Source organism: Eleutherodactylus coqui, chromosome 8 (genome assembly GCF_035609145.1).
Source record: "Eleutherodactylus coqui strain aEleCoq1 chromosome 8, aEleCoq1.hap1, whole genome shotgun sequence".
Taxonomy (NCBI): Eukaryota; Metazoa; Chordata; class Amphibia; order Anura; family Eleutherodactylidae; genus Eleutherodactylus; species Eleutherodactylus coqui.
Window position 1 is genome coordinate 94,912,378 of NC_089844.1, and position 25,182 is coordinate 94,937,559.

Genomic DNA, 25,182 nt, shown 5'->3' on the forward strand with positions numbered 1-25,182 from the left:
GTTTGAATAGCTTAGATCTACTTGGGGATTATGGATTCCTTTTCTAGTCAATTTCTCAGTCTGTGCTATGCTGTTACATGGATCTACCACAGCAACTGTGTTGAGGGGTAGACAGGTATTCCTATCACAGTTACTGATCACACAGTTATAATTGAGGAGATCACAGCTTATCCTACTAACTGCATACTCATGATCTGTAGCTTACTTATGCGAATACAGAAGGTAATGATAATTAAACTGATCTCCTGCAGACAAAACTGATACAGCCTTAACCAATGTTGGGCTGATGCATCATGGAAATCGTAAGATATTTTTTTTTACTTTCAATCAAGGTGGTGCTTGATAAGCATCAGATAGGGCCTGTAGTGCAGGAAAGTGACTAGAATACTGAGAGCAGACCTCCATAGTGTGGCAAGGCATGTTTTCACCAGAGTGGCCCTTTAATTGGCAATGAAGGTTGAATAATTTGGATTGCTACTGTATAGTGACAATCTGAATAGTTTCATTAACATTCTGTAAATATTTGTACAGTATACGATATTTATCCTTAGTAGAATATTTTATATCCTACAGGATTTGTGTGTCTAATAGTGATGCTGCACTAAATAGTGCCTGTATGGGGATATTAGATATATGCAATTATATACAATTATAGCTAGCAGACCGCGACTTATTTCTTTGAAGTATGCAGCAGTTTTCTTTCATTGTTGAGAGGGTTTTTTCGGCATCTGAGGGCCGGCATGCCTTAAAAGCTTCTGTAAAGGACTCTCTCAATCTTAGTAATTGTGTTGAATTAATTGCTTTCCAGCTACTGGTCACTGATCATTCCTTACTTAATATCAATCATAGGTGTTATAATTTCACAGCTGGTTTATCAGGAATAAAGATACAGTAGATAAATTGATTTTGCTTCTCAAATGTATGGTCTGTGGCTGCTCCGATTTTAATGCAAATGTGCTTGTGTTTTATGTATCCTATGCAGAGCTCTGAGCTGTAGTGCATTTCAATGAGAATGCTGTCATACAGAAATGCTTGCTAGAATGACTGCCGAACACGAACACATTCCTCTGCAAAGTCACATACTGTGGAATTGTACAGCAAAGAAACTTGCACAATTTCTGCCATTCAGAGATTTCTGGTTAACAAATAATGTGCCCGTTGTAAATCTTTGATCATTTATATGCCCATATTTCCCGCTGTCAACAGTCAAGGGGTGGGGGTGCTTATTTAACTTATAGGACTATTAAATAAATAAATAAATAAATCTTGGTATTTGTATAGCGCCAACTTATTCCGCAGCGCTTTCAGGTAATTATATTATTTATTGCCGATCCTCCGCCAAGTCTAAAAGCTGCACCAGAGGATAACATACCTTAAATGATGGGAGGCGGTTTTAAAGAAAAACACCTCACATCTGTGGGTAAATCTCACGTTGGCTAACGCGATATCAGGCCTAGTGTCACAGACCAATATCACGCTCACCCATGTGTAGGACGTTTAGGCCTGCATACTGAATCTTTGCCCCAGGTGTAGGAAAACGTAGCTCGAACTCTTGTATATGTAACATCCTGTGATTTTTAAAGGGGTTTCCAGGACGGTGAAATCTTTACCAGGACCTGCGGCTGATGCAGAGACCGAGACGGGCGGTTACTTAATAAAATGAACAGAATGGCCAACCCCCTGCGATGACGTGATGGGCACAGACAGAATCGGAACTGGGTCAAAAGTGGAGGCTCTGACATTGCAGATTCACATAAGGATTTTGCCTCCCTTGACAGGTGAATATATTACTTTGTGAGGGCTGTATTGTTGGCACTGCCTTGTTCCTGGCATTCACAAGGGCACTGTCGGTACTTATAGGTGGCATTTGGACAGTTACTAGTTTGGGAGCAATATGGCACTCATAGGGGGGCATTTTGGCTGGGGCTAATTGAAGGCACTGTGACAATCTTGAAAATCCTCTTAATTGTTACTGGCATAAAAAGCAAAAACAGATCCCAGGTAGGTGGGACGGAAAGGCTTTGGCCATATTTGCCTCCTAACTATGCAGATTATTTAGGTGTCTAGGTTTAGGGGTAGAAGAATTAAGAGATGTTCAGGTGTAACTGTGTGCAGTAAGCACAGCCGGTGTGGCCTACGGGGGTACTCTGAGCACATATTACTTTGAAGCAGTTTGGGAGATTTTTTTTTTACTACAGGAAGAATCTGCCATCCGGTACAGAGAAATGGCTCCACAAATCAAAATAAAATGCGTTTCCAGGCGGTTTCATAACACTTGGTATGCTGGGTGAATATTTTAAAATCCAATTCTAAAAACCCAGAAAGTACCTTTAGTAGATTTTATGTTTCGCCTTCTCAGCTCTAGTATTTCAGCTCCCTAAACCTAAAGCCATTCTAATGCCGTGCTGGGAATGTGTCTGATTCATAAAGCTGTATTCTTTTGAAAATTATTATTTTCAAAGTCTTTCTTCAACAGATTTAAAACTGTGCAACTTCCATTCTGAGCCCCAGAAATCCATAGATGTGTTATGAGCACCGAAGCCGATTTAACAATTAATATGTGCATAAAAATCTAGCACAAGACTTGACACTGTAGTATTTGATCACTATTTTTAACTTCCAAGACTCGTTTATCCTGCGGTGGATCCTCAAACCTAATTGCTTCTCGAGAGACATACTCTTCTCTTTTCGTTAAGTAACCCAAGTTTCACCCTGGGAAGGTATTCTCCCCAGATTCATTTACTACTTGAAACTAGGAAATCTTACATGTCAGAATTACCCATCAGGTTTGGTTTTTGTTCATTTTTTTCAGAAATGCCGACAATAGTTGTGGGCAAGACGGCATTTTTTGTTTTCGTTTCCAAAACCACAGAATGTTTTTAATATAAGAAAAGACGAACCAGGCAGCCAAGTGCACGTCGAAATCTGCTGCTATCTAACTTTTTGGTTGTGTTCTATTATAATACCGCAGTTGTGTTCTGTTATTGCTGATTGAAGTCTTTATCGACTGGCCACTACAAATGGAAACCTGCCCCTGGACTGGTTCTAAAGTCCACAGTCTCTTGTTTTTCCTTCATTTTATAAATTAGTTTTTTGTAGTCCATTAGGAGTCGCAAATGTTCTTCAAGAAAGCTTTGTGTCTTCAGTTGGAATGCTGGTACAGGGAGAATGCATTGTGGAGGACTTGTGGTAAAATTGTAATGTTATTGCAATTTCAATGTTTGTAGGTGTGAAGTGGCACTGGGGACAGGCTTGGTCTGTGCCCTGCTCCCTCTGGTTGGGTGACGAGGCATGTCCGGGAGTGTTAGACGTAACTCCTACAAGGTCACCATTGTCTCCTGTCTATATGAAGAAGTGCAGGCATCAACAGGGTATCTTGGCCTGGTTCCAGCCATATCATTTCGATCAAAGGCCTGGTTTTGTAGTAGGCCCATAGGGTTGTAATAACCCAAAAGCCGTTCGTGGATAGTTTATATACTACAACTTTAATAAGCAGTGAGAAGGGAACAGAGGTATTAGTGTATCTTGACGCCACCAGCAACTCCTGGTGGAGTCAAGATTGACAGGGGGTGAAGCCCCCTGAACCTGATTTCGGTTCAATGCAGTTTAATCCAACTCCAGGTGGGCTTCCTTCTGTCCCATACCTGGCCAGTTTCTTAAAGTTCTGTTTACACGTGTGACAGGTTTCCCAATAGTCTCCGTTGTAACTTGTACTCCTGAGTAATAGCATCTTATGTGGAAACTGAGATATTCTGTTTGGCTGCCAGTCAAACGAGGTCAGATGAAATGGGAATGGCGGAGTGACTGGTTCCAACCAACTTTGCGACAAGACTCCATTGCTAGAGACTTCATGCCCGTAGGGCAAGTATTGGTGCTTCACAACAACTTATTAACAGAAGACACTCTGACATCCTTCTCACGGTCTTGAGAACGACTTGCTGAAAGCGGTTTGCCTTCACCTTACAGCAGTCTCAATACCGGACAATTAAACAAGCAGTATGCCAACATGAAAATCATACCCCTCTTCTATAGCAAGCGACCTTATGACCATAGTCTTCTGAGGCTGCATAATGGGTCTGTCATCAAGCTCCATTGGTTGATAAAGTGTGAGAGGAGCCCCGTCTGTCAGCAGCTATCATCTAATCACGTTTTTAACAATTTCTGTAATAATGGTTTTAAATTGAGGAAGAACAACCGATAATAAAGACTACGATGGAGACAAATTTTTGCTACCTTATCTGTTACCTCTTTGTGAAAAATATTAATGAGCCTTTTTTTTTTTTTAATGAAACTTTTATCCTGCTAAGACCTCTTTTTATTTTGTTATCAGGCGGTATGCATGCCAAACCGGCTGCATGCTTTTTACCCTGTCTACCTTCAAAGCATTGAATCCATGTCATTGTGTTTGACAGCTTTCTGATTTCCTTGTCAGATGCAATTTTGTGCTAATCAGATTTCACTAGCTTAGTGTCAACGATGCAGGCCATGCATAATATTCTCGAATGTCCACTTGATTGCAGAGCGACTGAAATGTCTTGGGTATTAATCTGATAGGGGGCAGCTTCATTGATATGCAAAAGATAATACAAGCAAAAGTAGGTAGGTGCGGCGATACAGTGTAGCAGGTGCGCTCGCTCAGCGGTGTCAGCCCATGGAAGTCTTCCTTTTCACTGACAGACATAGCGAGATTTTTGTTGTTGCTTCCAAAACCTTTTGTACGAGCCTGAATTATTGTAATCAGTGCTGGCTCGTTACACCGCTATCATTAATAATACAATTGATTACATGGTAGACCTCTGGATGAATAATTTCAAATTTCCATCTTTCCATATGTTCTTGAAGCACTAAACATTCTGCAGTAAGGACAGATGCCGATTTTATGTTACAGATTAAATGTGACCAAACATTGTAACATTTGCAGTTAGGTTTCATTAATTTGAGATTTTTTACAGAAGTTATGGCTCATTCACATGGTCATATGCGTAAAACACTGCGTGTATTGTGCAGCGTTTTACCGCTGTGTGATCCGGCTATTGTTGCGTAGGGCTACAATTGTTCACTGCGCATGATGGCTTCTCGCGTAATACGATGTAAAATAGGACATGCTGAGTTTTTTCTTCACGTGCGTATTATATGCAATAAAAGAACGCTAGTTTAAGTGGGTCACGTGACCACTACGACCAATTATTAGCCACAGCTGCATACAGTATGAGACAACTGAAGCCAGCTGATTGGCTGCTGCAGTAACATGTGTATATGGGCACAACTGCAGGCTTGTAAATCACACTTATTTATCCAGCTATGAAGGCTTGTTATTTGTGGGACAAGTTGTATTTTCCAATGGTAACTTGTGATGATTTGATCGCTTCTGCAGTACGATGTAACACATTGTACCATGATCTGACAGACCCTCTATCAAGCCACACCATAGGAATAGCTTGATCAGCAATCTGCTATGGCAGCCTATGGAGCTTTAAGAAGGCCCCCAGCTGCCGTGGCAACTGAATGGCACATTGCCATCTCATCGTGGGGGGCCGTACGGGACCCCTGAACATCGGTTCGTGTATTTAAATGCTGCTTTCATAATTGGCAGCATTTAAAGGCTTAACAGCCGCGATCAGCTTGAGTACTGATTGTGGCTGTTGCTGGTGAGTGTCAGCTAGAAGAAACAGCGGGCACCTGCATTTTATGGAACGGGATAGGCCCCAGATCCCACTCCCTAAAAACTCGTGCAGGTTCATTTCTGTGCTTTATTATGGCTGGAAATCCCAGCCTGAACATTGGCCCGATCACCCAGAGTATCAGAATGGTAAATCCTTAATGATGCTGTTAGTGTGTTAAGAACCACAGCGGCGCATGTAATAGAGACACAGAAACAAGCCTGTGCTGTGCTGGTATGAAATGGACCTTGCTGCAATATATTAAAATGTTTCCCCAAAAATAAGACCCTGTGTTCTATTAATTTTTGCCCTAAAACAGGCACAGGGTGTTGTTTTCGGGGGGTGTCTTATACTGAGCAAGTAGCGTCTGGGACCCTTGCGCTGGTCTCTGGCGCTGCTGCAGACTTCTGTGTAGTTCTCCCATGCTGAAGGACTACCTCTTGCTGATAATGGGCCTTGAATACCCCGCCTACAGCAATCGAGTGCTCCAATTGGTTCCTGAGCGCTTCCTCAGCTAATTAGAGCCAGTGCTCAATGAACCAAACCCAGCCATTCAATGATGTCATTCAATGAATGGCAGTGATTGGGTCATCGAGCACTGGCTCTGATTGGCTCAGGAAGCCCTCATGAACCAATCAGAGCACTCGATTGCTGGAGGCGGGGTATTCAAGGCTCATTACCAGCAAGAGATGCTCCTTCAGCGTTGAGACCAGCGCAGGGGACCCGGACACCACCTGCTAGGTGAGTATTTTTTTTTTCTCATGTAGTGTAGCTAGGGCTTATTTGGGCCAGAGGGCTTATATTTCCCTGACTCACCGCCCCTCTGAAAAGCAGAGTAGGGCTTATTATCAGGGTATGTCTTATTTTCAAGGAACCACGGTATGCCTTATGCAACCTAGCTGGTAAACAAAGTTACAACTCAAATATGGTTTTATTAGCCTACAAAATTTGGTTGTGTCCTTCAGCGCCTTTACTGGATGGAGTCTGATCCATGATCTCCCAACTCTGTAGTCCAAACTGCCCCTCCATACCTACCTCCAAACGGTTGTTCTGGGGGGCTGGTCTCCGCTAATTAAATAAAATTTCACATTTAGTAATATCAACTTTCTACTGAAAGTCCTTATTAAATACGTTTTCAAGACTAAAAAATGATGGCTTGAAATTAAATGCCAAAACCCTGAGGTGTATTACTGAGCGAAATAAATGGTAATACGTTTCCTTTTTAACCAGTTCAATACCAAGCTATTCTCCGCAGTTAGTAATCAGCCATATACCTCTTTAGCTCTTTTTAGAACATGATAATATAAAGTCTGTTTTGTTTTCTTTTCCTTTTGATTATCCAAATTATTTTTGTATCTTTTATTGTGATACACAGGGCTGTCTTTTTATGCCAATTTTATATTAGCATTTTTTTTACATCCGGGGAAATTATAAACAAATAGCATATATGTGTCTGTTTTTCATATTTCTTTTATAACATATCTCTCTCAGTGACAGCTCAATACTTAGTATTGGTAATTGGAGCTGAAATTTCCTTGTATGATGAGCAGACCTCCCTCTGGCACTCGGATTGCAACAGCTGCATAACACTACTCCAGGAATCAGAGTTGCATGCTCTCTCTCTCTGGTAGAAGAATAGCCAGCTCTCCATTAGCGCTGGGGCAGCTCACTCCTCACAAGGCTCTCTGTAAAAACTACTGAGTCAGAACTCGGAACAGAACCTGAATTTTTATACCTAGCCCAATCAATGTGTAGCTCAGGTCCTGTTAATCCAAATCAGAAAAGTTAGAGTAAAGAAAGGAAAAAAACAACTGTCATTAGATGACCTTTCCAAAGGTTCTAGCAAAAACAAAATGTCTATATAGATGTATTTGCATGGATATTTAACCCCTTACACACCTTTTTGAGGTTCCCAAAGAACCATTTCCATTGTGAAACTGTTCTAAGATTAGACTTTATTTGACTTTTTTTTCCCTTAAATTTTGTGGGAATTTTTTAAAATAATAATTCTATAGGTCTATGCAAAAAAAAAAAATCAGCTGATTTTATAAAGTATTACCTGCCCTCAAAGTTTAATTTGCCTAAAATGGCTCAGTCATCAGATTTCCAGCTGTCCTCCACTAGTCTGCAGCTAAAGTCTGAGCCAGCCATAATAGCGAAACAGAACTTTCATAAGCCAAGTCGGTTGGAGTCGGCAAGTGTTAACTGCGTCACACAATAACAATTCGATAACTGAGCAGCACTGTCTTGAGCCCAACAGGAGCTTGTGTAAGAAATGAACTGTTGCTAGTGTCACTACTGGTATAGTGTTATGAGACCCCTCTTGGCAAGTCTGAAGTTCTAGCCAAAAGGGATCACGGATGGTGTGAGTACCCTATAGAGTGGGCATATAGTGCTATTAGTGGGTGCAATAAATGTATGTTTTTAGGTTTTATTCATGCTGCTTCAGTTAGTAGTGTTTGTTTCAGCAAATTAGAGCTAACTTCTCTAAATGTTTCCCAACTCATCCACACCATGCTGTTTAGGTTTTAGCTGTTGCTGTGCTTGCATGAGTATTCGATAATAAAATGTGCCATAAATACTGCATATATCAGTGGTTGGAGATGCACTGGCATATTTTGACATGCACTGAATTCATAGGAAGAGTGCTATGGGGTAATTTATTGCCTTGAGTCATGCAGAAGCATATATTTCCCTTAATGTACTTTTCTGTGATTGTGTTAAGTAAAGCAGAGGGAAATCAAAGAATTAGTCATTTTGGCATTGGTAGCTAGTCATCTGCACTGGTAATTTGAATGGATAATTGACTGATCTCAGTGTTAATGCTTTCCTAAAAAACAGAACATCTCTAATCAGATGTAATAAGTAGGTTTAACGGCAGATGAATTTATTTGGAGCAGCCATAAATAAGAGTAAATTAACAAAGCCTGATAATACTCGCATTTAATATACTTGTCTCCAGAGAATATTGTTAATAGGGCTTCTTCCTGGTCCCAAAATGGCCCCGCATCCCAGTGCATTAAGAGATGACATTTTAATGGTTATTATTCAGCTGCTTTCATAAAAGACTTAAGACAACCAGAGTAAATGGAAAATTAAAAATATTAAAGCATCCACACCTCCAAACAAAGGCTACCAATGGTGGGAAATCAATCTTCCACATCACGGCGAAGGAGATTTTCACCCACCCTTCTTTGTACTGTTGCTGTAATTTAGGTACAGTGGTGGGCTTTCGGCCGTGGACTGTTTAGGGCCACTTCTTGGCACTTTTGATAGAGTTAAAGGTAGAATTTCGACTAGGTTACTACAAAACTTTGTGGTTTAATCACTTTTATTGCACAAGAAAAAGCAAAACATAACTTGAAGCACAGAATATAATGAGCTCATCAGTGATGAGAAAATACGCAATATATTGTTTCAAAATGGTTAATTGATACAAAGCTGGGACAACAGTTTCATTATAAAAAGCAAAAAATCTGCAAACAAAAGGAAAAATAAAGAAAAAAAGAAAAATGGTGGAGTAGAAAGGCAGAGGTTGGAAGGCAGTGGTATTATAATGGGAGTTTATAGTCTATGTAGCCAGGCAGACAATTCCAGAGTATCAGTACATTTCTGTGAATGTGTCGTTCTATTCCGTTAGACTGGGAGTCTGAAAGGATTTCCAGTGATGGGGGATAAGTAAAAGGGCTTCTTTCGAGAAGAAGCTTTAACAACCCCTTCTTCAGTGAGAAAGAGATTATGGTAAGATGGAGAGTAAGGCCATCAATGGAGAGCAAGAGATATGAGCTGGACAGAATTTATTGTAGAGGATATTTGTTGCAGAGCAAAAGGGCAATTTTTTGAAAGAAAGCATTCAAGTTGTACTAATCCTGGATAACCCAGTTAACCCTTTCCAATCCAATTTTGGATTCAGGGTTCCCTAAAAGGCTTTCTCTTTTTGCTATTATACAATGGTGCCATCTGCTGGCTAAAGCCAGTGTGTGTGCGTGCCAGTGGCTGGCAATAGATGGTAAGAATACCCTGTCGGACGTCTTCTGACATTGAAGCTGTACAAGCTTCAATCAGAATGTAGGAAGACGTCAGACAGTGGATTGGAAAAGGTTAAGGCTAGTGCTGCATGGCATAAGTTATCCCATTAGACTAGTTTATCTGCGCAGGGAACCAGTGGCACAGCACAAGCCCAAGGATTCGGAGCAGTACGAGGGTGATGCCGCCAATGTTATCCACATCACAAGGGGCTCTGATGGAAAAAATGCAGCTAGGGGAGTCAGTTGGGCATGCCCCCCTTCCCCACCCACGAATCACTGTCTTACAGTGTAGGGGATTTGAAATGGTATGCTTCCACTAACATTTATAACAAAGACAACCTGGGAAAGCTGACAGAATCACTATTGTGGTGCACTGTTACTGGTTTGATCTACTGGAAGCCGGTGACAGATATCCTTTAAGTCACCCTCCTGTCACTTCATACATTTCTTTTGACTGCATCATAGTCTGCTGCCTGTTTAAACTTTTCATCTATTTTTTTTTGAATTTCCAGAAGGGCTCTACTTATTAACATAGGGGAGTGCTGATTAATTTTTTTTGCGTGCAAGGGACATTTGCTAGGCAGCAATAGCTTGTATAAATGTTGCTATGGGTGCCTTTTTATATTAACCAATTGTTAAATCCATAACAATATTTAACATTTTTGATAGTTGTATTATTCCTTATTCACACTGAGCAATTATTGTCCTGACCATTCAGAAAGAGAACAAACTGTTACCATCAAATTTATATTTGATATTTAGTTTTTGTGTACATCCTCCTTTAAAATTCTAAGATCCAGAATTCTATTTTACGGCTGCGCTCCTTGACGATCTGTTCTATGGGTTCAGGAGTGTGTGCTCATGGGGTGTGCAGCACGGAATTGATGTGCAGTTTTTAATTGATGATACAATGTCACATATGAATTTTATATTACAGATGAAAAATTGAGGTTGTGTAAATGGGAATGTAGATGGTGAACTCACTGAAGGTTGAAAGAGAGATCTCTTGTATTACATTTATACAATGTTCAGACAGCACAAACCTCCCTTCTGTTATCTGTCTTCTGAAACGGTTTCTAAAAGGGGAATGCATTTTAGAGATCGCCTTTTATCTATAATTTATGCACACAATTGTTCATGTACATATAGGCAGCTTTAGAACTGACGATTCTCTCTTCATTTAATAGTAAAAGTAATAGATTTATGAAATATCTTAACAGAAGCACTTAGTGATTCATCAATCCAGTTGGATGACGCTTAGTGCCGCTGTTGGTATGAAATCACTAGTTACGCTGAATTTTGAGAATATTAGATTTCCTAGATTGAATATATGTTTATTTTTTTTTTATTAATGTGTGCTTTTTGTAGAGGATTAGCAACTTGACAGATGAAGAAAACTCGAGGACCTACAGATAAAGGGTCCAAAATCGACTTTTAGGACCTAGCCACTGAATAGGCGATAATAGTCTGATCGATGAAGGTCTCACCGCTGAGATCCCCACTGATCCCGAAAATAGGTTCCATGTCCCTCTCTATTCACTGCAGGCTCACTGTGCACCCCCTGCAGTGAGGAGGAGATTGAAAGGAGCCGTGATCGTGCATGTGTATTGTTGCTGTATTCATCTTCATCAGCCAAATGCTTGAGTGACTGCCATTCCATTTAATTTCCTCACTAGGAGGGGTGCAGTAAGCCTGCAGCGAGAAGGAGTGGGTTACACAGGACCCCCCTTCTGGGGATTGGAGGGGATTCAGTGGCGAGGTCCCCACCATTCAGACTTTTATTAACTATGCCGTGATAAGTTGATTTAGGTACAACTCCTTCAATGGTAATTTTTTCTGGCCTTATCACCATTTTACAAAATAATTGCCATATTATATCTGGTAAATCTAGAGTTATGGGTATAAAGTACCTAAATGCAGCATAGACTATTAAGGCAAGGGGATCAAAAATACTCGCGTTTTATAGAAAAAGTGGCCCAGAGCATCAAAGTAGGCACTTTGGATCAAGTGACGATTATCCACCCCTGGTTGAACAAGTGAAGATTATATCCTCCTGATGCTTCCTCACCGATACTCTTGACAGGAATATCCGAACACACCGTAGCTAACATTTATAAGTTTTATCGTGAAATATGCAGTGTCTATACTAATACTAACTTGACAGCTGTTGCATATATGGAAGTTGTTTCTGACAGAATTGCTGAAACCCTCCTTCCTATTCGATGTGTGACGCACCCAGGTCCGATGGTGCACCATGATTCCTGGGCTGCCTTAAAGGGGTGGTCTCGCGAAATCAAGTGGGGTTATACACTTCTGTATGGCCATATTAATGCACTTTGTAATATACATCGTGCATTAAATATGAGCCATACAGAAGTTATTCACTTACCTGCTCCGTTGCTAGCGTCCCCGTCGCCATGGTTCCGTCTAATTTCGGTGTCTTCTTGCCTTTTTAGACGCGCTTGCGCAGATCCGTCTTCTCCCTTCGGCTCCGCTCGGCAGCATCGGCATTTTGGCTCCGCCCCCTTGTACGCATCATCGCGTAGCTCCGCCCCATGATGTGTGCCGGTTCCAGCCTCCTGATTGGCTGGAATCGGCACGTGACGGGGGCGGAGCTACGCGATGATGCGTACAAGGGGGCGGAGCCAAAATGCCGAGCGGAGCCGAAGGGAGAAGAAGGGAGAAGACGGATCTGCGCAAGCGCGTCTAAAAAGGCAAGAAGACACCGAAATTAGACGGAACCATGGCGACGGGGACGCTAGCAACGGAGCAGGTAAGTGAATAACTTCTGTATGGCTCATATTTAATGCACGATGTATATTACAAAGTGCATTAATATGGCCATACAGAAGTGCTGAACCCCACTTGCTGCCGCGAGACCACCCCTTTAAACAATATTCAACCGGCTCCGAATTTCAGTCATGAACACGTCAACAGTGACCCAAAGTTTCACTTCATTTCTACAACTGGTGTCTACATGCAACATATAGAGCTTTACTGGAATTGAGAAGAATGGGCGATATGGGACCCCTGTTCTTTAGATTGTCGGGGGGGCTCAATGATGACACCTCAACCAATCAACACGTTATCGCCTATCCTTTGGATATAGGATAACTTGTGATCCTCTTAATACCCCCTATTTAGTCCCCAGGAGGCCCCTTATCAATTGAGGGCCATAGGTTACTGCCCTGTTTGCAGCATGCTAAAATTGTCCTTATTTTGACCAAAACTGCTCTTTTACCTGCGAGAATGTGTGGTGAAATCAGGTAATTTCACAAGAATGTCTGATAATATATGGAAACGTTCAAATGGTATATTTTCTGCATTGACAGGTATCAGTGCCGTGTCGTAGGTAAGCTGTTGGCGTTATCACAGAAAACATACAATTTCTATTTTACTTTAATGTCTCGGCTTTATTAATGCTTTTGAAAATGCTGTGTTTAGTACCAAAAAACACAAGTTCTTCAGTTATTCATTAACCCAGATGGAAAAAAAAGTAAATTATGAAGTGAATTGCATTTCTGCTTCAGAAATTTTGGATTTCTGTGAGGAGTAATTGCAGACCTCCCATCTATGTGCATTAGTTGGAAATTCAAAAACAGGACGCACAAGTACATTTTGATTGAAGTACCTCATGTTATTTCCTCAATTGTGAGAAGGAAAGAAAGTCAGGAAAAATAAAATGTATTTGATTATTTGCACCTTACTGCAATCAAAAATAATGGTGGAACATTTTTTTTTTTTTTTTTAACAAATTTAATTTCTTTTCCAAATGTATTTGTAGTTTGACTTTCTGCTCGAAGGCTGAAATACCATAATACCTTTTGGTAGAAAAAGAAATGATGGTTGTGGCCTTGACATGGGAAACATGATAGACTCTGAATTCTGTTTGTTTCAACTGTCTGCTTTTTCATGTTGGCCAATTTTTGCATCGGGCAGTTAGGGTAAATGATGTAATATCAAATGCTTTGTCACACAGTAGCTGCTAACTGAAGATTACTATTGTGGTGTGACACAATCTTAACCCCTTCATGACATGGCCTATTTTGGGCTTAAGGACGCAACAATTTTTGGCGGATTTTCTTCTCCGTTTATCAAAAGTCATAACTTTTTTATTTTTCCGTCGACGCGGCCGTATGAGGGCTTGTTTTTTGTGTGGCGAACTGTAGGTTTTATCGGTGCCACTTTTGGGTACATAGACTATATTGTAAAACTTTTATCTTTTTTTTATGATAACAGGGAGAGAAAACGCATCAATTCTGCCATAGATTTTTTAATTTTTTTTTACAGCGTTAATCATGCAGCATAAATGAGACATTCCATTTTTTCTGCGGGACGGTACGGTTACAACGATACCAAAATTCTAACTTTTTTTTAGGTTTTCCCACTTTTCTGCAATAAAAACCCTTTTTTTTAGAAATCTTTTTTCTATTCTAAATTGCTGCATTCAAAGTCCTGTAAGTTTTTTATTTTTTGATGTATGGAGCTCTATAAGGGCTTATTTTTTGCGAGACGAGCTGTAGTTTTTACTGGTACCATTTCGGGGTACATATGGCTTTTTTTATTACTTTTATTGCGTTTTTAGTGAGGCAAAATGCTAAAAACTAGCATTTTGCCTCAGTTTTTTAGCGTTTTTTAAAGCGTTTTTTCCAGTGCACAGTCAAAAGCATGTGCAACTTATTGTATGCGTCATTACGGACGTGACAATACCAAATATGTGGGGTTTTAATTTTTTTTAACCTTTTTTTATGCTAATCTGAGAAAAAGCATAAAAAATGTATTTTTTTACATTTTTTTAATTCATTTTTTTAATCTTTGTTTTTTTTGCACTGTTTGTGTCCCTCTGAGGGACTTTAACCACTGCCATGATGATCGCTGTCATAAGGCATGGCAGAGCTACTGCTCTGCCATGCCTTATCGCTTATACAGCAATCATAGTCATAGGCAATACAGGATGCCAGTGTCTGGCGTCCTGTTACCATGGTCGGAGACACAAAGGGAGTCCGCTCCGATGCCCCCCCGCTGTTGCAGCGGGACGCCGGCTGTGACTGACAGCCGGCTCCCGCTGCGGGATCATATGTGATCCCGCGCTATCTCCAGGACGTAAGTTTACGTCCTGTTGCGGGAAGTACCAGGCTGCCAGGACGTAAACTTACGCCTTGCAGCGGGAAGGGGTTAATACCAAAGCATATTGGGTCTAAGCTTATCAGTAAGGGCCCCTCTACATGGCCTGATTATATCTTTCAGATTCTTGCTGGTTCGTAGGAATCTCAACGACGATGGTTCAACGTAAATGCCCGCAGCAATTAAAGAGCGAACAAAGCTGTTCATCGTTCAGTTTCGACAGGCAAAAAAATGATGATCAGCCTTTGTTCATAGGCCGAGGTTCATCTATGAACGACAGCCTGTTTGCTGTGTGAAAGCACTGAAGCTCTCTACAGTTGCCCCATGTATAAAGGTCCTAAGGGTGGCTTCAACAGGTTATTGGTTGGGCATCCCAATGATTATCAATCCTGAGCTGTCATATTGGAGCATTAGTCATTCCATGAATGAAGGTGGAGTGTGCCTGAGATCTCTTCTGACTGCACCCCTCCATTCAGAGTAAAACGGGCAGTCCTCCATAGATAAATGACTGCCTATATGGACGGGCCAATAGTATCTTTGGTTTTAGGTGAGCTAAAAACTAAGTGCCTCCAACAAGTGAGCGATTTTTGCTCACTTGGCCTGCATGGTCCCATGTTTACTTGGGATGACAGTTGCTATCAGGTGAATATCGGTCCATGTAAATTCACCTTAATGCCAACTATGACCGCCATACAATCGTTTTATGTCAGCCACTCAGGGTAGTTTTGCTTATGTGCTGTCTTTTTGCAGCTCTGTACTCTGCATTACTGATGCCTTGCCTGTTACTAGCGCATTGTGCAAAAATTAAGAGGAAAAAAAAGCTTTTATATAGCTACGTTAGTGGAAAAAACTAAAAATGTATGAATTTGGGAATGTCGCAATATAAAAATGACTTTTTTTTCCCAAAAAATGTTTTTAAAGTGCAAAAGCAGTAAAACGTAAAAATATATACTTATTTAGTATTGCCATATCTGTGCTAGACCCTTAAAATGTAACTTATTTTTATCACATGATAAATGCAACCAAAAAGAAGCAAAAATTGTGAAATTGCTGTGTTTTTGCATTCCTTCTCCCTAAAAAAAAGTGGAGGTGGAAAGGGGCTGGTAGGGAGAGGAGCCTAATTCCACCCTGTTCATTTCTGTCAGGCCTACCATTCAGCCCCACAGGACTGAACAATGTGGTGTTTGGCTCTACCTTCATGAGTTGTTTTCATGTGGTGGTTTTGTTTTGTTTTTGTTTTGCTGTGATTTTGTTTTAGGTATTCCTAAATGCCATTAATCAGAATTGAAATCCAGCCATGACCAGATCTGTCAGCAACATCAAGTCAACTTAAAGGGGTTGTCCCGCGAAAGCAAGTGGGGTTAAGCACTTCTGTATGGCCATATTAATGCACTTTGTAATATACATCGTGCATTAAATATGAACCATACAGAAGTTATACACTTACCCCCTCCGGTGTTGGCGTCCCTGTCTCCATGGCGCCGACCGAAGCCTTCTTCTGCCTGGGTTAGACACGCTTGCGCTGAAGGGGCCGCTCCGGCGTGCTCGTGCCGCACAGGTCTTCTGAGCATGCGCAGAAGACCTCTGCGGTGTGAGCACGCCGGAGCCGGACAGAAGAGGGCAGACTGCGCAAGTGCGTCTAATCCAGGCAGAAGAAGGCTTCGGTCGGCGCCATGGAGACGGGGACGCCAACACCGGAGGGGGTAAGTGTATAACTTCTGTATGGCCAATATTTAATGCACGATGTATATTACAAAGTGCATTAATATGGCCATACAGAAGTGCTTAACCCCACTTGCTTTCGCGGGACAACCCCTTTAATGACCATTTCCACTAGTGGTTACTTTCTTTATTGTAAGATTTACAGCCAATAGAGGTGGAGAATGTTTAATGAGAATAGATTTTAAATATCCATGCCTGCATAGTCAATGGTGATCAAAGTTGGAGCTTCACTATAAATATAGTGTGACAGTGCCGTTTATTATGCCCTCTACTCAATTAGTTTTCTGGTTGGAAAATTGTAGTTTCTGCAAAAAAACAAAAAATGGCAGGGACTGGTGATGGCTTAATACCATATTCCCTGCCAAGAAAGACCTTCCTAGGAAAGCTGTACCTGCCAGCCCTTGATTAAGACTAAATGTCAAAGGGGATCTTGAGATGTTACGCTTCAACTAGACTGAAACTGTTCTCCCACAAGAGCAGCTCACTTGAATGTATTTCTCGTCTTATTGTTTGTACAGTACTGTATTCTTTCTGCTTGGAGATGTCACATATGTATTTTTTCCATCAACTATCGCTTTATTACTTACTTGAGAACGTCTACTTCTACAAAAATGTGGCTATTCATGCCGGTTCCAGCACTTTAGATTATCCTCAGCTGTCTTCAATGGACGATTGATTTGTGTGGCAACTTGAGACATATATATTGCCTCTAACAAAGCAGGAATTATCTTAGAATTTCTGGTTGTATTGATGTCTCCCTGTAGACAACATAATGCCAGAGGGTAATCTTAAGTTTCCAGGTTGCTGGAGCATTTCTTTGTAATTGGGGATCGGCAGTGGCGATGGGGATATTTTTCTGTCCTAAATAATTATAGATTTATGTTATTGTACCAAGTCATAGGTATGTCTTAAGCCAAAACTGCTAGTTTTACGAATTGTCGATTGTCACAATAAAAGTGCCGATGTTGGAGACCACAATGAACTTAGTCAGAGAATACAGTTTTAATGCAGTTTGCAGTACTTGTTACCATACTTTAAAGAGGTTATTCGGTTTAAACACCTCTTATTGATTTGAAGGATCCCTCAGTTCTTTCTGCAATCAGGTTTTAGCATCAGGTAAACAGCCAGCTGATTCTGTATTCTTGTGTGAAAATAAAGTATTACATGGCACCCTTTGAAATGAAGTAGCAGTTTGTGTAATGCAGCAATGACTTCAGTCCTCTTGATGGAGAGACACGCTTTGTAGCCACTCTACATTCTAAGGTTCTAGAGTGGGAAGCCAAGTGGAAGACTCCCTTCAATTACATTTATTCACCTAATAAGATAGCAGTTTTTTTAAACTAGACCCTTCATTTAAGGATGATGCCATTTGCCATATTATGTCAGAGACTGATCACAGAAGTATCGTGGATGAAGCAATGGTGCTTGCCCCTTGTGGAATGAAGGGAGCACTTTTATCCCTTCCTGACTACATCACATAAATATACACCAGAGTCTGCTCCGTACCTGGCTGCCATTAGCTGTTTTTAACAGCGGACAGCAGCTGGCAAAACTGACCATATATCTAAACAGTCAGCTGGAGGACCCACTGACACCCACTCGTCACCCTTAAGCTAGCATGATAGTCCAGAACCGGGTGAAGGCTCCCATGGCTGTTATGCATGGATGTCTATTAAGCCCTGCCTGTGACAAGGCTTAATAGGCAACATATAGAACCACTATTTAGGGCAACACTGACGTAATGTGGTCTATAGTGCAAACATTCTGTGAGTGCAAGTTCAAATCCCTTATGGGGGACTTAAATGTAGAAAAAGGCTTAATACAATGTTTAAAACCTGTAACAAAAATTTTAAAATATTAAGTTAAAAAAAGTTACTTTCTAAAAGTAGAAAAAATATAAAAGTAAAAATATATAAAAATTTGGTACCACTGTACTTACACTGACCAACAGAATAAAGTTCACATGTCATTTTTACTGCACTATGGATGCTGTAAAAACTAAGTTCTCAGAAAATGGCACACTTGTATTTTCATTTCATTCCCACTTAATATATTTTTTTTATTTTTTCAGTCTATTATATGGTACATTAACCCCTTAAAAACCAAGCGCGGTGTAAATATATGGTACTTGATCCCGGGCTTTAATTCCCGCTGATAGCAAAAATACGGTCACAGCTGAGAACATGGAGGAGAAGGGAGAAGGGTTTTTTTAACCTCACTGAGTGCTATGTACTAAGAAGTGGGAGTGTTTCTTCCAATTTGTCACTAGTGACATAACGTACACTGACCTGCAGGAAGGAGACTACCTGTCAATGGACGTAACGTCACAGGAAAAAGAGGATCCGGCTGGCTGGAGGTGAGGTGACCCAGGGAACTGCAAGAGCCAGAAGAAGATTGGGGAGGAGAAGATGCGGTAAAAAGACTGACTGGGGAAAAATAGGTAAGTATAGATTTTTTTCTTTGAATGACAAAACCCCTTTAGCAAAGAGAGCCCTTGATCACTCTGGCACAGCTACTGTACCCATTAGATCTTTGTGCAGTAAGTAGACGTCAGTTCGCAGTTATCAATGTTGGACATAGAGTATCCACGTCCACTTTGAGCTGCTGTCCTTATTGTGCACAGAATAGCAAATACATAGCCTTTTCTCTCAAAGTGAGTGATTAACTCCAAAATTGCTTCAAGTGATACTGTTTTCCTTAGCAAGCTTTAATATTACTGGAGTGTACTATTGATTCCCGGATCAAGCACTTCGTTCCATGTCTGCTTGGATCAGCTAGGGGTGGGGGAGTTCTGGATTCACTATAGACCCTCCCTTCAAGTACATGATTGGAGATTTTTCTATCACGATTTCCTTTTATATTGGATATACCCTCTTTAGCACAGGGGATTTTTCTCATTTATTTTTTGTTTATATATCTTTTCTCTTCACGGATTCTGCTCCAGGAGATCTGCACGCGGTTTTGCCCATTGTAAAGAGCTAAATCTGCTTTCGAGTATATAGCCATACATTTGCATACCCACAGTAGAAATCCACAGCTCAGCTGCAGATTAGTGTTGCAGGTCTTAGAAGCAAAATCAATGTGCAAAAATCCCCATCCGATTCCGCTTTATGAACATATACATAGATATACCACCTTATAGAGGACAAACATTCTGAAGTTGTTAGCTGCTTGGGATATTCTAGAACAAGTTCACACCATGTGACAAACTGCTGGTAATTTTGTCACAACGTATGTGTTGATGTGATAACACTTTTATTTTATTAGATGCTTTTAAGGTATATTTGGCGTCTAAGTCCTTAGATCACCGGTTTATGTGAGAGAACATGTCAACAACTGTGCTGAAAATACTTAAGCTGTTAATGACCATTATATCCTGCAAAATTTTGCACATTTGCTTAGAAGAGGTGTCGTCTGCAATACTGCACATCCTGATAATGCCTAGACGTTTCCACGTCCTTCATTGTCAATAATGACCAGCATTCCGCCCATTGGAACTCTAAAAGATCTGTGCACTTATAAGACAAGGGAGCTGAATTAAGGTTTTTGTTCACTGAGGACCTAGCGATTAAAATCTGCAAAATAAACCAAAAATCAAATGTTTCTTTTTCTCATCTCAATTTTTTAAATACTTTTTTCTCTTTTTACAGGACCACATGGGGTTTTAAAGTACAATTTTTTGCTAATTTTCAAGTCTAAGGCTAGGTACACACTAGCCATAATTGCGAATTGCGCCCAGACAGCACATAACGAGCAGTCCATGTGTTGTCCAATATACTTGGACACCGCACATTCACATGAATTGGCATGTCTTATTTCTTTTCCATTAAATGGACAGAAACAGGAAGCCATGGGATTTTTTCACATATGGGCGCCCATGTATATAGCTTCATAGGCTATAATGAGGTCCATGGAATTGAGCAAATAGTCCACAACGGCAAAATACGCTAGTGTGAACCTAGCATTGCACAGGAGCAAAAAGGACAGAAAAATAAAGATTTCTCAATTTCCTCTGATGCGACATAGACCAGTAACTGGAGATATTGTGAGTTGTTCTAAATGTTCCGCTGCCCCTACTTCAGTTATACAGAGCCACTTACTGAACTGCAGAATAATCTTTGTGCACTTAGACGGGTCATTTGAAGCATGAGTAAAAGAAGAAATTGATAGCATCCTCTCCACATTTGTCCTTAAGGTTTTATATCCACTGGAACATCTTTGATGTTTTAAAGCGTTCGAAAATTTATGGTTTAAAAGCCCACTGTTTTTAGTGGACTGTCCATGTTTTCTATGCACTTTCTTTTGTAAATTGTCACTTTCTTAAAAAGACAAAAAAAAAGATATTTCATTGGGATTTAAAGATTGGCTACATGCTCAGGTTCACAAATTTGTAGGTATGTTCAAGATCTTAGACATGATAGATTTGTGGTGCAGATACAAGTGACTGTAGGTCTCAAATCCCACCATATGTCAAGTCTAGAGCGCACTTATTCCTATATGGAAGAGTTTCATATTTTCACCATGGATTTCACCCTATGCAATATCCGATGAATACACAGCACTATCTGACAAAAAAAAAAAATCATAGCAGATTTGTGGTGGGATTCACAATAAAATAATTCTGCCGCATCTGAACTCGGCCTTATAAGGTAGGCTCGAAGCTCGTCCTTGCTCGTAGAAGGGATTCTATGAGAATAGCAAATACAATCCTCTTTTTATTTCCCTGGAAACTGCACTTTGCCTGTCCGAGACTTTGTACATCATTGCAGTTAAGCCTCATTCAAGGGAGCCAGATACAGTCCCCTTTAATATCTATGTAATAGTATTCTCAAACTGTGTGTCCTGCTTTCATATAAGTGTGGAACCTCTTTAAAATGTACGTCAGTTTTGGAAATGTATAATCTAATTTGTTAGCATATGTCATTAAAGGGGTTATGCAAGTATTTATTTTTATCCCCTAACTGCAGAATAGGGGATAGAAGTGTGATTGATGGGGGTCTTACTTCTGAGACTCCCACTGATCCCGAAAACAGCGGTCCCCCTCTCTTCCTTATTGTGCGGATGACTACAGTGAGCAAGAGATTGAGTAGAGTGGTGGTAATAAGTGCCCAGCCCTGCTTAATTCAGTTTCAATAGGACTGCCAACGATAGCCGAGTGCTTGTACTTGGCTATTTCCATCAGCCCCATTGAAATGCGTGAAGGAGCATCACTCATGTACAACCACTGCTACCTTCAATCTGACATCACAGCTGGTGGGTGCAGTGAACTCACAGTAACGAGAATGGAATTAAAGGGACCCCACTTCTTAGGAACAGTGCTGAGACCCCACAGATCACACTTATCACCTATCCAGTGGATAGTTAGTTACTGATGCTTTTAGGCCATTCCTTGCTTTTCTTGATCTGTTTCCTTTTTCTCTTTTCCTTCTCTTAGTGAAAATCCTGATTTATATAACTTATTTCAATTCTCTCCTGCAAATCTTATGCAACGTTTGTACTCACACTTTTCTTCCTTCCCACCACACTGTCTTTCTCCTAATGTTATTTCTTCTCTGCTGCAGACTCTCCTGTAGACTTTCTCTACTCCTCTTTAGTCTCCTCTAGACTACCACACCCCATCTCATTTATACCACCCACTTTCAACCAACCCATGCAAAGGTCTCAACTACTAAATACAGATCTGCTAACAGCTTTCTAACGAGCTAGCCAATACCTGTGTAATATTTGGGTGATTGACAGCCTGAGTAGCATGCTAGGGTGGCTTACCAGTATAATGCAGAATTAGGTAGCACAGGCAAAAGGAAATGGTAAACAAATGAACAACAAGTTTCTTAAAGTAATACACTCATCAAGGCAGTAACCACATTTCCTATAATGGAGTGTATAACTCCTACACAGCTCTTGACAGACAGAACGATTTTTATCTCAAAAAGACAAAAAAAATGCTAAAATGTACCCTGAGTTTCTTCCATTGCCCTATTCAAGTCTCACTGAGCCTAACATTTTATAAATCTTAGTGGTGTCGTCTCGAGGCTCCTTGGAGTCTTTAAAGGAAGTAAACTGTGGAGAGCTCATGGTGCAAGCAAAGTTCCTTTTTGCCATGCAGACTTCCAGGGCTCATCAACAAGTAGGAAAAAGCCACTAATGCACAAAACGCTGGGCACAAGACAATTAGAGGATGGAAGATTTACTGATTAAAGTATTTAGTTTAAGTGTAACTTTAGAAAAAATACAAATACTGATTTTTCCAGGAGTTAATCAAAATTCTTTCAACAAAACAGAGTAGTGGCAGTCATTCTATGTTAACATTCTGCTGTAAGAGTCTTGTGCATAAATCACAATAGTTTTACAGTCCTTGAGGTCTGCTCAGTGTACGACTGAGGGAAGATTTAGAATATTACTAATGTGATGTCAGCTGTTACTTTTCTGTAAAATCTCAAAAGATCAAAAGAAAATCGGTTATGTGGGAAACATACATAGCCCTGTTGGAGGCATGAGGATTAAAGCAGAACTAAAGGATCCCCCTTATTTAGACTTAGTTTTTAGAGTATGTGTTCCAATTACCAGATAATAGCCTTTTTCTTCTTAGCCGCAGCGGTGAACAACATTGTATGTTATACGGAAAGAACAGGGTAGCAGCCTGGGTTACAGACATGAGACAGGAGATGGATTTTAAACTACTTTGTAGCTTATTAGAAAATGCACCTAAGGCAGTAGTGGCGGATCATACATAGATCTGATGTAATGAATCAAAACAGAAAAGCATCTAATTTGTTGAAAACTTTTTTTTACTACTTCTTTATATACTTATTGCTAGAGGTATTGGACAGTGCCATCATGTTCTGTCATAGGACGTCAACATGAATCACTGCTTCAATACTACGAACTACGTGCAGAATGAAGCGGGTGCTGGTGTTGTGTAATGGTGCAGTGGGCACAGGCGGGGGCAGCATACATTTTTATAAAAATGTTACGAACAAGCTGGTTTTCTATAGCTTCATAGAAGAGTACTGGTTACTTAAATATTTCATACCTAAAACCAAAATCCACACTCACAACATATGTCCATATAGCCATGTCATGGAAACACCTCGGTGAGACAAGGGACTTCGAACCTCAATCATTACTAACCACTGCCCTCATAGTACTTGATACTCATTGTTGTACTCCATGCTATATTGTTGAAGGCCTGCGGCATGGCAACATCACGACATCATGTGCCATAGTACATCACCAATTTAGACGCTTTACGTCATTGCAGAATCAACACACCGTAGGTGCAGAATGACATCACTCATACACTACATGTCGCATCATCTTTTATCAGAGCATAACGCCACTACTCAAAGTGCCTTGTTCTCCTGTTACAGTATGGCACATATCTTCATCACTTTGCACACAATGCCTTGCATAATATTTCCTATTCTACTATTAAACATAACTTTGCAACTTCATAATTCCCCCATTTCCCATATCCCATTCCTTGGGGAGATAATTCCTCAGTCACATCAATCCTTCATAGTCCCTGTAGTGTGCACACCATTGTGTCAGACTTGTCTCACATATCTTGCAACGCTGCTCCAAGGCTTTTGGATCCATAGTGCCTAACCCAACGCTGGACTTTCTCCATTTTCCTGTGCATAGTACTGTCTGTTTCGGGACCAAGTCCTAGCAGGAAGGGAACATCCCTTTCCTTTGACACTGCTGTTCACCTCAGCCCCCAGGTTATCAGGGCCATCAAAATGGCTAGGCTGCCCATAGGCACCTTCACCTCTCTGATGCTGACTAGGCATTTTATCTGGAAACCTTGGACTGCAGTGCAGCTATTTAAATAATAGAACACATTTTATTACTTCAATGCTTTGCTGCCAGACTCAGCACATCGGCGTCCACACCCTGCCTCTCCTATCTCCTGCTCTTGAGTTCATGCTGTGAGGTGCCCGGGAGGAGCAGTAAGCGTCGACACCCTACCTCTTCTATCTTATGCTCTGAGTGCATGATCTGAGGTGTCAGGGAGGAGCAGTCAATGTCCACACCCTGCCTCTCCTATCTCCTGCTCTGAGTGCATGCTGTGAGGTGCCCGGGAGGAGCAGTAAGTGTCCACACCCTGCCTCTCCTATCTCCTGCTCTGAGTGCATGCTGTGAGGTGCCCGGGAGGAGCAGTCAGCGTCCACACCCTGCCTCTCCTATCCCCTGCTCTGAGTGCATGATCTGAGGCGCCACAGAGGAGCAGTCAGGGTGCACATGCTGCCGCACTGTGTCAGGCAACATAGCGTTAAAGGTGTTGTGTTATGTTTAAAAGAAAGCCTTTATCCAGAGGATAAGGAATAACGTTCATATTGATGGGGGTCCAGGCAGTGCCAACCTCCTGAAGGGTCGCACATGCTCACTGCAGCTCCAATGGGGCCGAGCACTTATCTTCACTAGATGGTTGTGTTACTGAAGAGGCTGTCTTTATTTCTATATAATGTTACTAAGACATGTAGGCTCTGCTTCTTTAACATTCAAGACAACTACTTTAATTCAACAATCTCCTTTTACAGTGAAGAGAAGGATAAATAATCACTTTACTGAATGAAATTAAGAGGCACTATTAAAAAAAAAAAAAAGTAGAATTAAAGTAAAAGCATAGCTGAGCAGCAGCTAAA

General features: G+C 40.8%; 1 protein-coding gene and 1 long non-coding RNA gene across 11 annotated transcripts in view; one reads left to right on the forward strand and one right to left on the reverse strand.

The window, feature by feature from the left end:
- The window catches only part of PARD3B (par-3 family cell polarity regulator beta), a 1,131,600-nt gene that overhangs the window by 160,250 nt on the left and 946,168 nt on the right, over positions 1-25,182 (forward strand). The gene's annotated exons all lie outside the window — the stretch shown is intronic.
- Positions 1-25,182, reverse strand: part of LOC136576617 (uncharacterized) — a 154,687-nt gene that overhangs the window by 89,396 nt on the left and 40,109 nt on the right. The window contains exons 3-4 of one of the 6 annotated variants that reach the window (XR_010786391.1): positions 17,122-17,292; positions 13,176-13,332 (exon numbers count right to left, since the gene is read on the reverse strand). The exons of the other annotated variants lie outside the window; for them this stretch is intronic. This is a non-coding gene — a long non-coding RNA (uncharacterized lncRNA). Of the gene's footprint in view, positions 1-13,175; positions 13,333-17,121; positions 17,293-25,182 lie in introns of those variants that run through there. 6 annotated transcript variants of the gene reach the window in all.